Source organism: Triturus cristatus, chromosome 6 (genome assembly GCF_964204655.1).
Source record: "Triturus cristatus chromosome 6, aTriCri1.1, whole genome shotgun sequence".
NCBI lineage: Eukaryota > Metazoa > Chordata > Amphibia > Caudata > Salamandridae > Triturus > Triturus cristatus.
Window position 1 is genome coordinate 592,205,590 of NC_140589.1, and position 12,775 is coordinate 592,218,364.

Sequence of the window (12,775 nt, forward strand, 5' to 3'; positions counted from 1 at the left end):
GCCACCGCAGGAAGTGTACAGTGAGGGGGACTGGTATGTTTGAGAAGAGGTACAGAAATGTAGGTATCATAACCATGTTTTTAATGACACTCTGTCCTGTCACTGACAATGGCAGGCAGGACTACACTGGCATTGTGTTCTCGAGCCATGTCATGGCCCATTCATAATTGACTCTCCATAGCTTATCTGTATCCCGGATAAGCCAGATGCCCAAGTAGAGAACCGGTTCAGTGGGCCACTGCAGCGTATAATCGGTGGGGCTGTGTGCAATATGTGAGGAGAAACAAAGTGGACTTAGTCCAGTTGATTTGGATGCCAGAATAGCTGCAGAACCGTATGGCCTTGTGAATGGCTGGGATCAAGCTTTCTCGTGGCTTGTGGAAATATAATGTTACATCATCTGTGTACATTGACACCACCCGGCCTCCGGCTGTGAAGCGAAGGCCATGATGGGCATGATGCTGGTGCAGCCAGGCTGCAAGGGGTTCCATCACTACCACAAAGAGTATCAGTGAAAATGGGCCCCCTTGGTGTGTCCCGCGAGTTATCGCGAAGGGTTCGGACACCATCCCATTGATCCAGAGATGAGCAGTGGAGGACATGTAGAGGAGCTGGGTGTGGTGGAGAAATCTAGGGCTGAGGCCGAATTGCGCAAGTAGTTGGAACAGATATGGCCATTCAAAGAAATCAAAGGCCTTCATGCCATCCAATAATGCGGTGGCAGTAGCAAGACTGTGGTCAAGAGTGTGCATGAGGGCAAATATTGTGTGATGGTTGTGTGAGGTGGACAGGCCAGAAATAAATTTGGATTGATCCAGTCACACCATTGTAGGCACCGCGGGGAGGAAACGATTCACGAGCAGCTTGGCAAATATTTTATTGTCTACATTGATCATAGACAACAGGCAGTAGGATTCACACTGGTCCATGGGCTTATCAGGCTTAAGAAGTGACACTATGCCTGCTTCTTGTAAGGATGGGGGTAAAGTCCCAACTTCCAAGGATTCATCATACCTCTACAGGAGACGAGGAGACAGGAGATGGGCAAATTCCATCAGCACAGTGTATTGAAGATGTTTGGTAGGTCATTGAAGACTGCTGGCCACCTACAAGCATGTTCTTCTTTACTTAGGCATAATAGGGTCTCTCCCATAAGAGGAGATGGGAGGAATGCCTGCAATTTGTCTAAACACTGGCAATCGTTCAGGGTAGCATCCCAACACATCGTTCATTTGCTTACCATGCCACCTCAGTTTGGACCCAGCCATATGCAAATAAGTCTTGATCCTGCACCTCATGGGAACAGTCCAGCCTGAACTGCCAAACCAGGTCCTCCCTGAACTGGAACACAAGCAACCCATATCTGGCTTTGCCCTAGTTATGGACTCATCAGCTGGGTACACATTGGTTCCAGTGACACAGTGAGCACTAGACCCATATCTTGGCATACCCATGCCACTTAGGGTGGTACATGAAACACACAAAAGGTGATGGGAGGAATGCTTGCAATTTGTCTAACCACTGGAAATTGCCAGAGTACCATCCCAACCCATCGTTCCTGTGCTCACCATGCCACCTCAGTTTGGACCCCGCCATATGCAAATCCGTCTTGACCCTGCACCTCATGGGAATAGTCCAGGCCGAACTCCCAAGCCAGGTCTTCCCTGAACCGGATCACAAGAAACCCAGAATCGGCTTCGCCCTAGCTATGGGCTCATCAGCTGGGTACAGCTTGGTTCCAGTGACACAGTGAGCACGGGACCCATGACTCGGCATACCCATGCCGCTTAGGGTGGTAACTGAAACACACAAAAGGTGATGGAAGATATGCTTGCAATTTGTTTAACCACTGGAAATCACTCTGGGTAGCAATTTGTCTAAGCACTGGCAATCACTCAGGGTAGCATCCTAGCTCATCATTCCTTTGCTTACCATGCCTCCTTAGTTTGGACCCAGCCATATGCAAATCAGTCTTGACCCTGCACCTCATGGCAACAGTCTAGCTCAAACTGCCAAGTCAGGTCCACCCAGAACCAAAACACAAGCAACCCAGGTTCACTTTCACCCACATTATGGGCTCATCAGCTGGTTACTGATTGGTTCCAGTGACACAGTGAACATGGGACCCATGTCTGGGCATACCCATACTACTTAGGGTGATACATGAAACATACAAAAAGTGATGCCGTCCCGCCTACATTGAGATGATAGTTTAACTCTGACTACTGTAGCTGAATTGTGTCTCTGTGTTGGGGACTGGGGTTTGGTTTTGAAAGTTCTAATCCATCAATGGGGCACTGGTTCACTGGCCCATGGTCCATAGAGACCTGGAACGTTGGTTCATTTTCAGGTATAAGATCTCCAATGCCCCAGGTTTGTTCCTCAAAAGAAGGTGGGTACATCAACAAAACATTGTGAATTAATTGACTTTAACATCATATAAGTGCAATCAAACAATTTTCGATAAGTTTTAAATTATTTTAATATTATTTTTGTTCAAAGGATTTGCCTATTAGGGCCTGATTTACTGTTTAGCAGATAGGCTACTCTGTTACAGGGATGTCAGAAATCGTATCTGCCTTGCTATAAGTGATTATATCCTATGGCACGTGTAATACAGCAGACTGGATACCCATCATGTTTGTGACAAAGTATCCAATCCACCCAACTGTAAATCAGGCTCAAAGTGTGGTGTGAGTCACCATTCTGAACCTTGAAAACCTGTTGCATTAAGATTAATGGGTGTAACCCAGAGTGTTTTATATAGTGCATGCTATGATATAGATCTTTTTATATAATGCATGCTAGCCGATTACATTGCCTCTTAGTGTTTCCAGTTAGAGAGGTTGGATCTGTGGTGGTGAATTTTCCCATGGGCATCTTCCATGGGGGAAATGTGTCAAGGGGATTGGGTCTTTTGAAATGCTGGCAAAACCTTTTTGAGACTAATGAAGGTTATGGGTTGTCTCTTCAGGGTGGACTCCAATGGGGACTTAAGTCTTGTGACTTTCGCTTAACCCATGTCAAACCTTGCAGTCACCTCTAGCGTACAGACTTTGGGCCATATCAGCAACGGCCAGCGATAATTATCGCTGGCCATGCTTAGCGATAATTTTCTTATCGCTGGCTATCCCTACTTTTTATCGCCCTGGTAGCGCGTTATCATCAACGCGCTGCTCCAGGGAGATAAAAATTCCAGAGATAGCGATGTTATCGCTGTTTTGCAGGGAACATCGCTGGTTTCCCAGCGATGTTCCCTGCAAAAGGGCGATAACCTTGCTGATACGTCCCTGTGGTCGTATCAGCATAAGCCACCCCCAATGTTAGGGGTGGCATAGTCAGGATTTTAGCAGACGTTAGTTTTTGGAGAAAACAGCAGTTTTCTCCAAAAACTAACGTCTGCTAAAATGCAAGGGCATCCTTGCTGATAGCGCAATAATGCGTTATTGCTCTCCTGACATGTAGTGTATGTCAGGAACGCCCTCTTTGCATCTCATTAGAGATACAAAGGTAGGCGTAGTGTAAAAGGATGCTAACATGCGAATAAGCATGTTAGCACCCTCTTGCTGATAGGGCGTTGGTTTTATCTACGCTTTTCTGGCTTTTAAAGCCAGAAAAGCGGAGATAAAGCCCTTGATGATATGCCCCTTTGTTTGTTGCACCTATGTTCATTGTTATAATGCGAGCCAAGACCTAAGTCAAGACTGGACCCCGAAGGCATAGAAGTGTTGGGGACCTGAGGACCCACCCAAGGTGAGTACCTAGGAACCCCACGGAGGCCGTGTGTAGAGTGGGAATACGACCACGTGATCAGCACAAGTCAATGGGTAAGTCGTGGTTGCCGTTTTTAAGAAGAAGGACCCTTTCCAGAGGACCCTGAAGAAACCCCACAAATGAATGAATTAAATAATTTTATAGAGCGCGCAATACCCGAAGGTGTCTTAGCGCTAGATGGATCAAAATCAGGAAGACCTTCAGCCTAAGGGCATACTTTTGGCGTGGCTCAGTGACCTATTGCGAAAATAACCAGGTCTTAAACTGTTTTCTGAATTGCTGCATGATGGGTTGCGAATGTAGGGCAAGAGGCAAAGAGTTCCATAGCTTCCCTCCACGGTACAAGAGCATTCTTCCCCCAGCTCGCTTTGCTAATTCTTGGGACAGTGATCAGTCATGCGGCGCTCGATCTGAGATTCCTACTGGGAATATACCAGGAGAAACTATACTGAAAGAAGGATGGACCGGCTCTGTAGAGGGCCTTGTGAATTAAACACAGAGCCTTGAAAGAAATCCTCTTTTCAACTGGCAACCAATGGAGGCCAAGCATTAGATGAGAGATTGGTTTGAAATTGGGGACCTTCAGTAGCGTTCTTGCTACAGCGTTCTGCAAGCACTGTAGTTTTTTTATCATATATTTGGAGGTGCCTAGATAGAGGGCATTGCAGTAATCCATCTTCGAGGAGATGAGAGCCATCATCACTGTTTTCTGTAAATCAAACTGAATAAACGGGAGAATTTTCTTGAGAACCCTCAGCATAAAAAAAACTGCTGAGGTCACAGCATTGATTTGATCAGAGAAATATAATTTGGTGTTGAAAATGTCTCCCAGGTTTCTTGCCTTCTGCACTGGCCTTGGAAGAGCGCCCAGCTCCGCGGGCCATCAAGATGCATCCCAAAAGGAGGTTTCCTTTCCAAAAAGCAGAACGTCTGTTTTGTCCGAGTTTAGCTTGAGACAATTTCTCTGCATCCAGCAACCTGGGCCATGCATCTCCAGAAATTGTTTGCATCCTTTTCCACCTGTGACGAAATAGATACCACTATCTGTGTATCATCAGAGTAGGAGAATACAGCCAGGACAAAACTGTAAATAAGATTAACAAGAGGGGGTGACATACACATTAAATAAGGTTGGGCTAAGCGCAGAGCACTACGGTACCCCATAGGGGAGGGAGAAAGGTCTTGAACTTGCGTCTCCCATCTCTAACCACTGTTGTCTATCGTCAAGAAACAAGCTCAGCAATGTTAGTGCAGTGTTCCTAAAACTGAGTAAAGTCGTTTAACAAGAAGTTCATGATGAACCGTATCAAAGGCGGCAGAGATATCCAATAGGATTAATGCAGCTCTGCCGCCCTTGTCCACTACTCCTTTTATTTACTTAGATGCTGCCATCAGTGCTGATTCAGTACAATGGTATGCTTTGAAACCGTATTGAGACGAGTCAAGCAACTGATTGGTATCTAAAAAGGATAATATTTTCTCATTCATTGCCTTCTCTAAAGTCTTTGCGGGAAACGGAAGATGGGAGATAGCTTTCCACCTGCTTAGGGTCCAGGGAATGTTTTTTAACCAGACGGAGGATGGAAGCTCTTTTCCAAATAGTTGGGTATTGCCCAGAGCTAAGTGTCTCCTTTAATAGATCCATGAGTGATCTTGCCACCGTGCTGGCCACAAGATTGATAACCAAAGGGGACAGGGGTCCAAAGGGGCCCCAGATTTAACGAAGCTTATGAGACTGATTATTTTTTCTAGAGTAAGAGGTGAAAACCTTTAGAATTTGGGTGTTTCGTTAGGCCTGGAGGCTAATCCGGAGTTCAAGACCTTTTCCTGATTTGAAACTACGTCAATACTTAGTGTATTCAAAGAAAAACCCTGAAAAATAGAATTTACTTTCAATTGGAAAAAATAAGCCAGCCAGCCATGGAAGATGGAAGGTTGGAGAGTCACCCCACCCATGGATACCCCAGCAACCACTATACCTACACCAGGGAAGCCAGGTGCACAGGTGCAAAGTGACGTCGGAAACCACCGTAGACCACAATGGAGGACTTCAGTGAAGATGCTGCTGGCGAAGAAGGTGAAAGAGTCCGGTGGAACCCAAAGGTGTATTTAAGAAGAGAGGTACCTGCAAGAAGAGGGGACAGAGTCTATGCCACTCAGGAGTGATCAGGAGGCACGGAAGACGAATGCTCACTGATGTCGGAAGATGCAGGAGAGTTGACAGTGACCTTGGCGCTGGAGCTGTGCGGACTAGGTGATGCTGTGGAAGACCAGGAGTCATTCACGAGCTGTCCCATGTCGGATGTTAAGAGCCAGGGGGTCGGAGTATGGCTGGAGCACCAACAAGCCTTGGCAGCGGCAACAAATGTGGCAGACAAAAAAGTTGCAGTGTCGGGATCAGCAAGGTCCAAGGGACTCACCACAAGCAGGTAAGTCACAGTAGGCACGAGCAAGCAGGGGAACCCACTGGAGCCAAAGAAGACCCTCAAGAGGACCCACAGGCCGAAGGCACAAGAATCGTGAGAGGACATCAAGCAGCTCTCCAATGATGCAGGTCCACGGTGCAGCAGATGCGGTGAGGATGAAGATCTTGGTAGCAAAAGATGCTGGAGCTTCTTGGAGCCCGAAGATCTCTGGTGAAGAGAGTCAGCAAGCCTTGGCAATGGCAAGTCAACGTGATGCACAGGGGTACTGCTCCAGTGGTTCCGACTAGGGATACTGGCTTCAAACTTGCTGTGAAGACAGTGCAGGCTCGAGGGGGTTGCAGAACAACCCATCTGTGTTGCTGAACCTTTTGGAATCCATGGGAGCTCAGGAACAGCAGACCAGTAAGCTTTGTTGTGGTGCAGGCAGATGCAGGGGAGTGACTCCTTCACTCCAAGGGAGATTCCTTTGGGTATCTTGGATGTCCACAGGCCTGGTGAAGAAGCCGTATGGAGCACAGGCACAGATGATGCTGAAAACTGGCAGTACGACAATACCAGGAGCAGCAGGAGTCTTCCAAGCTGCAGTCTAAGTTTCCAAAGCAAAGTTCAGCGAAGTCCAAAGTGCTTAGACGGTTGGGGATGAAGTGGTTTCAGATCTGAATCTTTCCCCACGATGAATCTAAGGAACCACCCACAGGTAAGCCCTTAAGTACCCTAAAGAAAGGATTGGTATGTTTCAGGGGTCCCTCCCACAGGAGGGGCTGGACAGTGGGGAGGATACTCCCATGTCCTTTTTCCAGATTTGCGCCAGAGCGGGAGCCAACGGCTCCCTGAACTGATTCCAACTGGAGTATGCAAGGAGGGGACCAAATGTATCCTTCAAAACAGTCTAGTGATGCTGGGAAGCGCACCCACCCTCGCCCAATACACTAAGTCCTGTCTGGGAGGTAGTCTCACCTCTCTGTGACAGGAAACCTATTGTCCTGCCTTCCCCTGCTCGAGCTTGGCTCAGCAGCAGGAGGGCAGAGTTGTTTCTCGGAGGAGCCTACAGTCTGGGTATGATTCCAACATGTTTGATACCAAACTTGCCAGGGTTCGTTATAGTCAGTTTAGAGTTAGACATCACGTAGTGACGCATGGCCACTCTATGTGTCGTAATGGCTGATGCACTTACAATGCCTGGAGAATGGACTCTGGGAATTGTAGGGGTGCCCTGCTCATGCAGGGGCACCCTCACACTTATAACCAAGCACCCTGCCCTCAGGATTGAATGGCCTGCCTATGGGTTGACTTATAGGTTTAAGTGTAGTGACCTCAAATATAAGAAAACGTATATCTGTTGTAAGTGGTGCTAGCACCAGCTTACACAGGCTGCAATGCCTGTAGTTACAATTTGAGCGGTCTCTCATGGGTGGCAAAATAAATGCTTCAGCCCATGGGGGACCACTGGTGTACCTGTGCACTGGATACCTTAGTATCCCATACTAGGGACTTACAAGGGTAAACCAGTAGCCAATCTGGGGGGGTACCTAAGTACTCACCATGGTCCAATTTAGGGAGGAAGCACAGAGACGGGGTCCTGATTAGCAGGATCTCAGTCAGTCAGAAAAACATAATGACACCAGCAAAAAAGTTGGGTTAACCATGAAAGCAGATCCTACTTTCCTAGACTGATGTAAAGTTTTATTGTACTAGCATTGCAATATGGCAAGGAAGTCGTCAATGTACCATGAGTACTTACCATTACCTAAACACTCCAACATCACAACAATGCAATGGACCCATTTCTTATTTCTTTGGGTTAGGAATCATAAGACCCCTAGTCATATTTTTTTTTCACACAATAAAAACATTTTTCCGTAACATTTTTACACAGAAACCACATTATTTACATCTTGTTTACAAATGAGACCTACCCTTAACAGAGACTCTAGTTCATAGAAATCACCTAACCAAAACTAGCCAGTTCCTCTGCAACCAACAAATCTTCCATAACCGTTCAGAGTGAGATCAAGACTGGCTCTGTGCCCCCTCTTTTACCCCTCTACTATCCCAAAAGATGGGGGCCCTCCTTATGGGAGGACCCCACCTTCCCTCTCCCATCCATACTGAGAGGTCTCCAAACTCAGAAGTTCTCGTGCAGGGGGTCTGGCTGCCCTTACACCTACCGTGGGCAACCCTTACACCCAGATTCCTTGTCCCCCAAGGGCCAGTTCTAGGTTGTGTCCAAATGCGCCTGAGTGAATGGTTGATTGGTAAGTACCAGGTGTCAGTGACCGCCAAGAATTTCCCACACCCCTGCCACCTCCTTTCGACTTGGTGGCAGCACCCCTTAGAGGGTCCAGAGACACAGATGTTAAATCTGATATACAAAGCATGCCGTAAAGTGCCCAAAATGTCCCCCCCAATCTTGACCTCACCCGCCACAGGCCAGCATGGTTCACCAACTATCTGGTCCCCCTGACACATGTTGCACGCTGGCCTAGCCAGGCCAGCAGATTTTCCAGAAACATTCGATTACCTTCTTTTGACAGGTGCACTCCATCCTGTAATAGAAAACGCACCCCCTTGGTGCACCCATGAGGTACGGCTGACAAACGGGCTGTCCTGAACAACCTACCCACCTTCCAGTTCAACCGTTTCACAAACTCAGCTCTTACCAACTTACCACCTGTCAAACTCAACCTCAGGACAATATTGGACCACGCAATTATGGCCTCCGGGAATTTCTATGCGAGACAACACATTTCAGAAACAATCAACTCAAACAAGTCTCTCCGACCTAGATCTGCCAAATCATTGCCCCGTAGATGGACAATTGTAACCCCTGGAAGTGTAAGCCTCCGGGGCAACATTTTGTCCAATGCAGTTCTCCAGTAGGCCAAGCATAGTCACCCTGACCGCAGAAAGTAAGCTGATATCCATCTTTCCTTGCTCGTGATGAGTAGTCACCTGCAGAATAAAAACACTTTGCATGCCTCACATAGGAGTGGCCCAACACCAGCACATTTGTAGCGCCTCTTGCGTCAGCATAGACCAGAGGCAATGAAGTATCCAGCGGCTGCATCACCTTAACATCTCCTTCATCTGTGTTTTTGACAGGACAATATGGTAAGGAATGGAAAAATTTTACAAGAAGAAAACAAGGGGCATTCACAACATGATCAATCTCACATAGCACTTGTAGCAATCTGACTTCCTTCTGCCTATCCTTTGAACTGTCTGTCCCGCCACCCCCATACTATGAAATGAATGGGAACTATATTCTGCAGGATCCAAACCTGCTGACACCAAAGCCCTACTGAGCACCCTGGCAAATTGGAACCTTGTGAGTGGTGTCCCATCCTCATGTACCAAAAGAGGGCCTCCCATCCCTTGCACCTGGTGAGCCACAAAGGCTTCCAGATTCCCCAGTGGACAACAGTAATTCCCTGGACCTCGGTGCAGCAGTATGTGATCCCCTCTAACCATTTGGTCAGTATTAGAATGGGGAACGGTGACCGCTGGGGAGCCATTTGGCCATTGAATGTCTGTTCGTTGCATACCATCCTTCATATCGAATGTCTGTTCGTTGCATACCATCCTTCATATCTATTTTGTTCTTTGCTACCAACTCACTGACCCTCAATGCCCCATAAAATGCCAGGGAGAACGCTGCCCTAAAAAGACAAACTTCATCAGATGATCTACATACCCTGTCCAGACAGGCCAGGATATTTGCCAGTTATGCTGTGTCTATGAGGCGCTTGGAGTCTTGTCTACAACCCTCTTAGTGCTGCCAGCCCTTCAGTGCCCTTTGCATCAGGAAGGTTTTTGTCCCATCCGTATAACCCAGCTACTTTGCAAAAAATGGAATTGCCACAATATGGCGGCTGGCATAGGACACAGGTCTCCCTTCCACTCTCAGTTGCCCCAGGAATAAGATTACTGACTCATGTGAAAACCATCCCCACACCCGTTGTACTTCCTGGAACCTGTGATACATGCAATATGCCCCTTCATAGGCACGCCTTGTCCTAAGCTCTAAGCTGGCCGCCAGAAGGTCTGGTAGACTGGGGCACCAAGCTGCCATAGTTGCTCCGGGAACAGTGAGGGGAACTCCGCTACTTCTGGATGGTGATACCTGAAAACCTGCATCTTAAAATGAGATAAAACATCTGCTGCATTGTTCAATACACAAGGCACATGTTTCGATCTGAAGTCAACATTTAGTCTCAAGCATAGTAGTATGATTTCACTCAATAATCGTAAGATCATTTTACACTTGTTAGCTTGTTGGTTAATGGACACCACCACTGTCAGGTTATCAGACCAGAATACCACTGATTGGTTGCGGAACTGTTCTGGCCATATCATGAGGGCCACCAAAGTGGGAAAAAGCTCAAGTTAACCAATGTTTGCCACCAGCCCAGACTCTAACCAGTCTCTTGGCCATTGCTGTGCGCACCAAGCTGTCCCTAAAATGGCCCCAAAGCCTGTTCTGCCTGTGGCATCTGTAAAGAGACCCAATTCCTTATTGGTCTTGGCAGGGCTTGGCCATACCATTGTCCCATTAAAATCCTTCAAAAATGCTTCCCATGCTCTCATGTCCTGGCAGACCTCATTTGTCAGCATAGTATGATGTTGCTTCAACTTCAGACCAGACATGGCCTGCGCAAAACACCTAGAAAAGGGGTGGCCCATGGGTATAATGCAGAGTGCAAAACTGCCCCACTACCACCTGTAACTGTTGTAGTGTCACCTTTGGGGCCTTTAGGCATTCTTCCTATGACTTTGTGAAAGCCCTGACCTTCTCATTTGAGAGCCTGGATACACCTGTCCTGGAATCCAATTCTATGCTCAGGATTTCTATTGTGGTTGCCAGTCCACGGGTCTTCGCTTGCACAAGTGGCACCCCGAAAACACCTATTTAATTCCTGGAAGCACAGCAAAGCCCTCCCATAGTCATCCTTGCGCACCCAAAAACAGGAAGTCATCCAGATAATGGAGTGTCCAATGGTGTCCTGATCTCCTTCTAAATACCCATTCCAAGAAGGTACTAAACCTCCCAAAGTAAGCACAGGAGACTGAGCAGCTTATGAGCATACATTTGTCAGAATAGAACGCTCCTTCAAATTGAAGTCCAACAATTTAAAATCCTCAGGGTGAACCGGAAGCAGCCAAAAAGCGGATTCTATACCTGCTTTTTCCAGCAAGGTCCCAGCTCCTGGAGGATTGCAATTGCCTGATCTAGCGACGCATATAGAACTGAGCACAGTGTCCCGTCGATAGCCTCATTAACCTACTGCCATTTAGGTGCTGAAAGGTAAAGTATCAAACGAAACTCCCCCGGTTCTTTTTGGGGAACTATCCCCATAGGTGAACACACAAAATTCTCAAAAGGGGGAATGAAAAGGACGTGCCATTCTCCCCAAGTTCTCTCTCTTTCATAATCTTGTTTCTGGCAATGCTAGGATTAGCTCTTAATGACTACTGGTTTCTATAATAGGCCACGCCTACACAACTCTCAGCTGGAATCCTTAAGCAGTTCTTAAATCCCTCATATAAAAACTGTGCTGACATTGTGTTGCTGTAGAGATGTTCAACCATGACACCACAGCTTGCCAGTTAACTGGGTAGGGGGCCTTGACCAATGGTTTTTGGGGCCCCTGTCCTTTCTCTTCTTGACACACTTGGACTCAGGGTGTGAGTGCAGGCTGCAGAAAGAACAACAGTGCTTAAACTTACACGTTCCTGAAGCTCTGGAGCAAGTTCTTCTATTGAAGCCCCAGCATGCCCCCTTTCTTGCCCCGTGCCCGAATTAATGTTTTGCCCCATTGCCTGCCTGAGAGGGCTGGCTTGGGCTGGCCACCACCCTCTGCAGATACATATAGCTCAACCATGTGTTCACATCTATCTGATCCCACCCCAAAGTGAGTCTAGCAGCCTTAATACGCCTGAATTCCTTGTCATATTCCCTCCAGGCCGTGCCTCCAAACTCGTTACGCACATAAGCTATCTTATTTTAGTAGCACGTCAACTGCCCCCCTAGAGTTGGCAACCTCTTTGCCATGATTGCCTGGAAAACCAAGAAAACTCTGACCCAATTCATGATGGTCTCTATGGGCCAATGCCCGCACTCCCTGGAATGTGAGCATTCCTTACACTGCTTGCTCTCTTCTCTGTCAGGCGTATCTATAATTAATTCACATAAATCAACATAAGCACCTTTCCAGATCTTCTCCTAACGTCTGGATGCACGTGCCTGCCCAACTGATCAGGCTCTGAACGGACGTCTCCCAAATCCATGCCTGACAATGGCCGCAACATACCTGAAGGCGTAGCTTTCTTGAGGGGAAGTAGAGACCCGGCTGCTGCCAGTACTGTTTGCAGCCCACTACCAGTTTGTGAGGTGCCAACTACTACTGATCTCTGCACTGCTGACACACCTGTTACTCCTGCCTGTCCTTGATTACCCATGCAATCCACATGTGCCACCAACCTCTCTGCCATTTTGACATGGTCACTCTCCACTACCCCTGCCAATGCACTTTCCAACAATGGGGCAGACCACACGCCTGCCTTTGAAAGCCAAG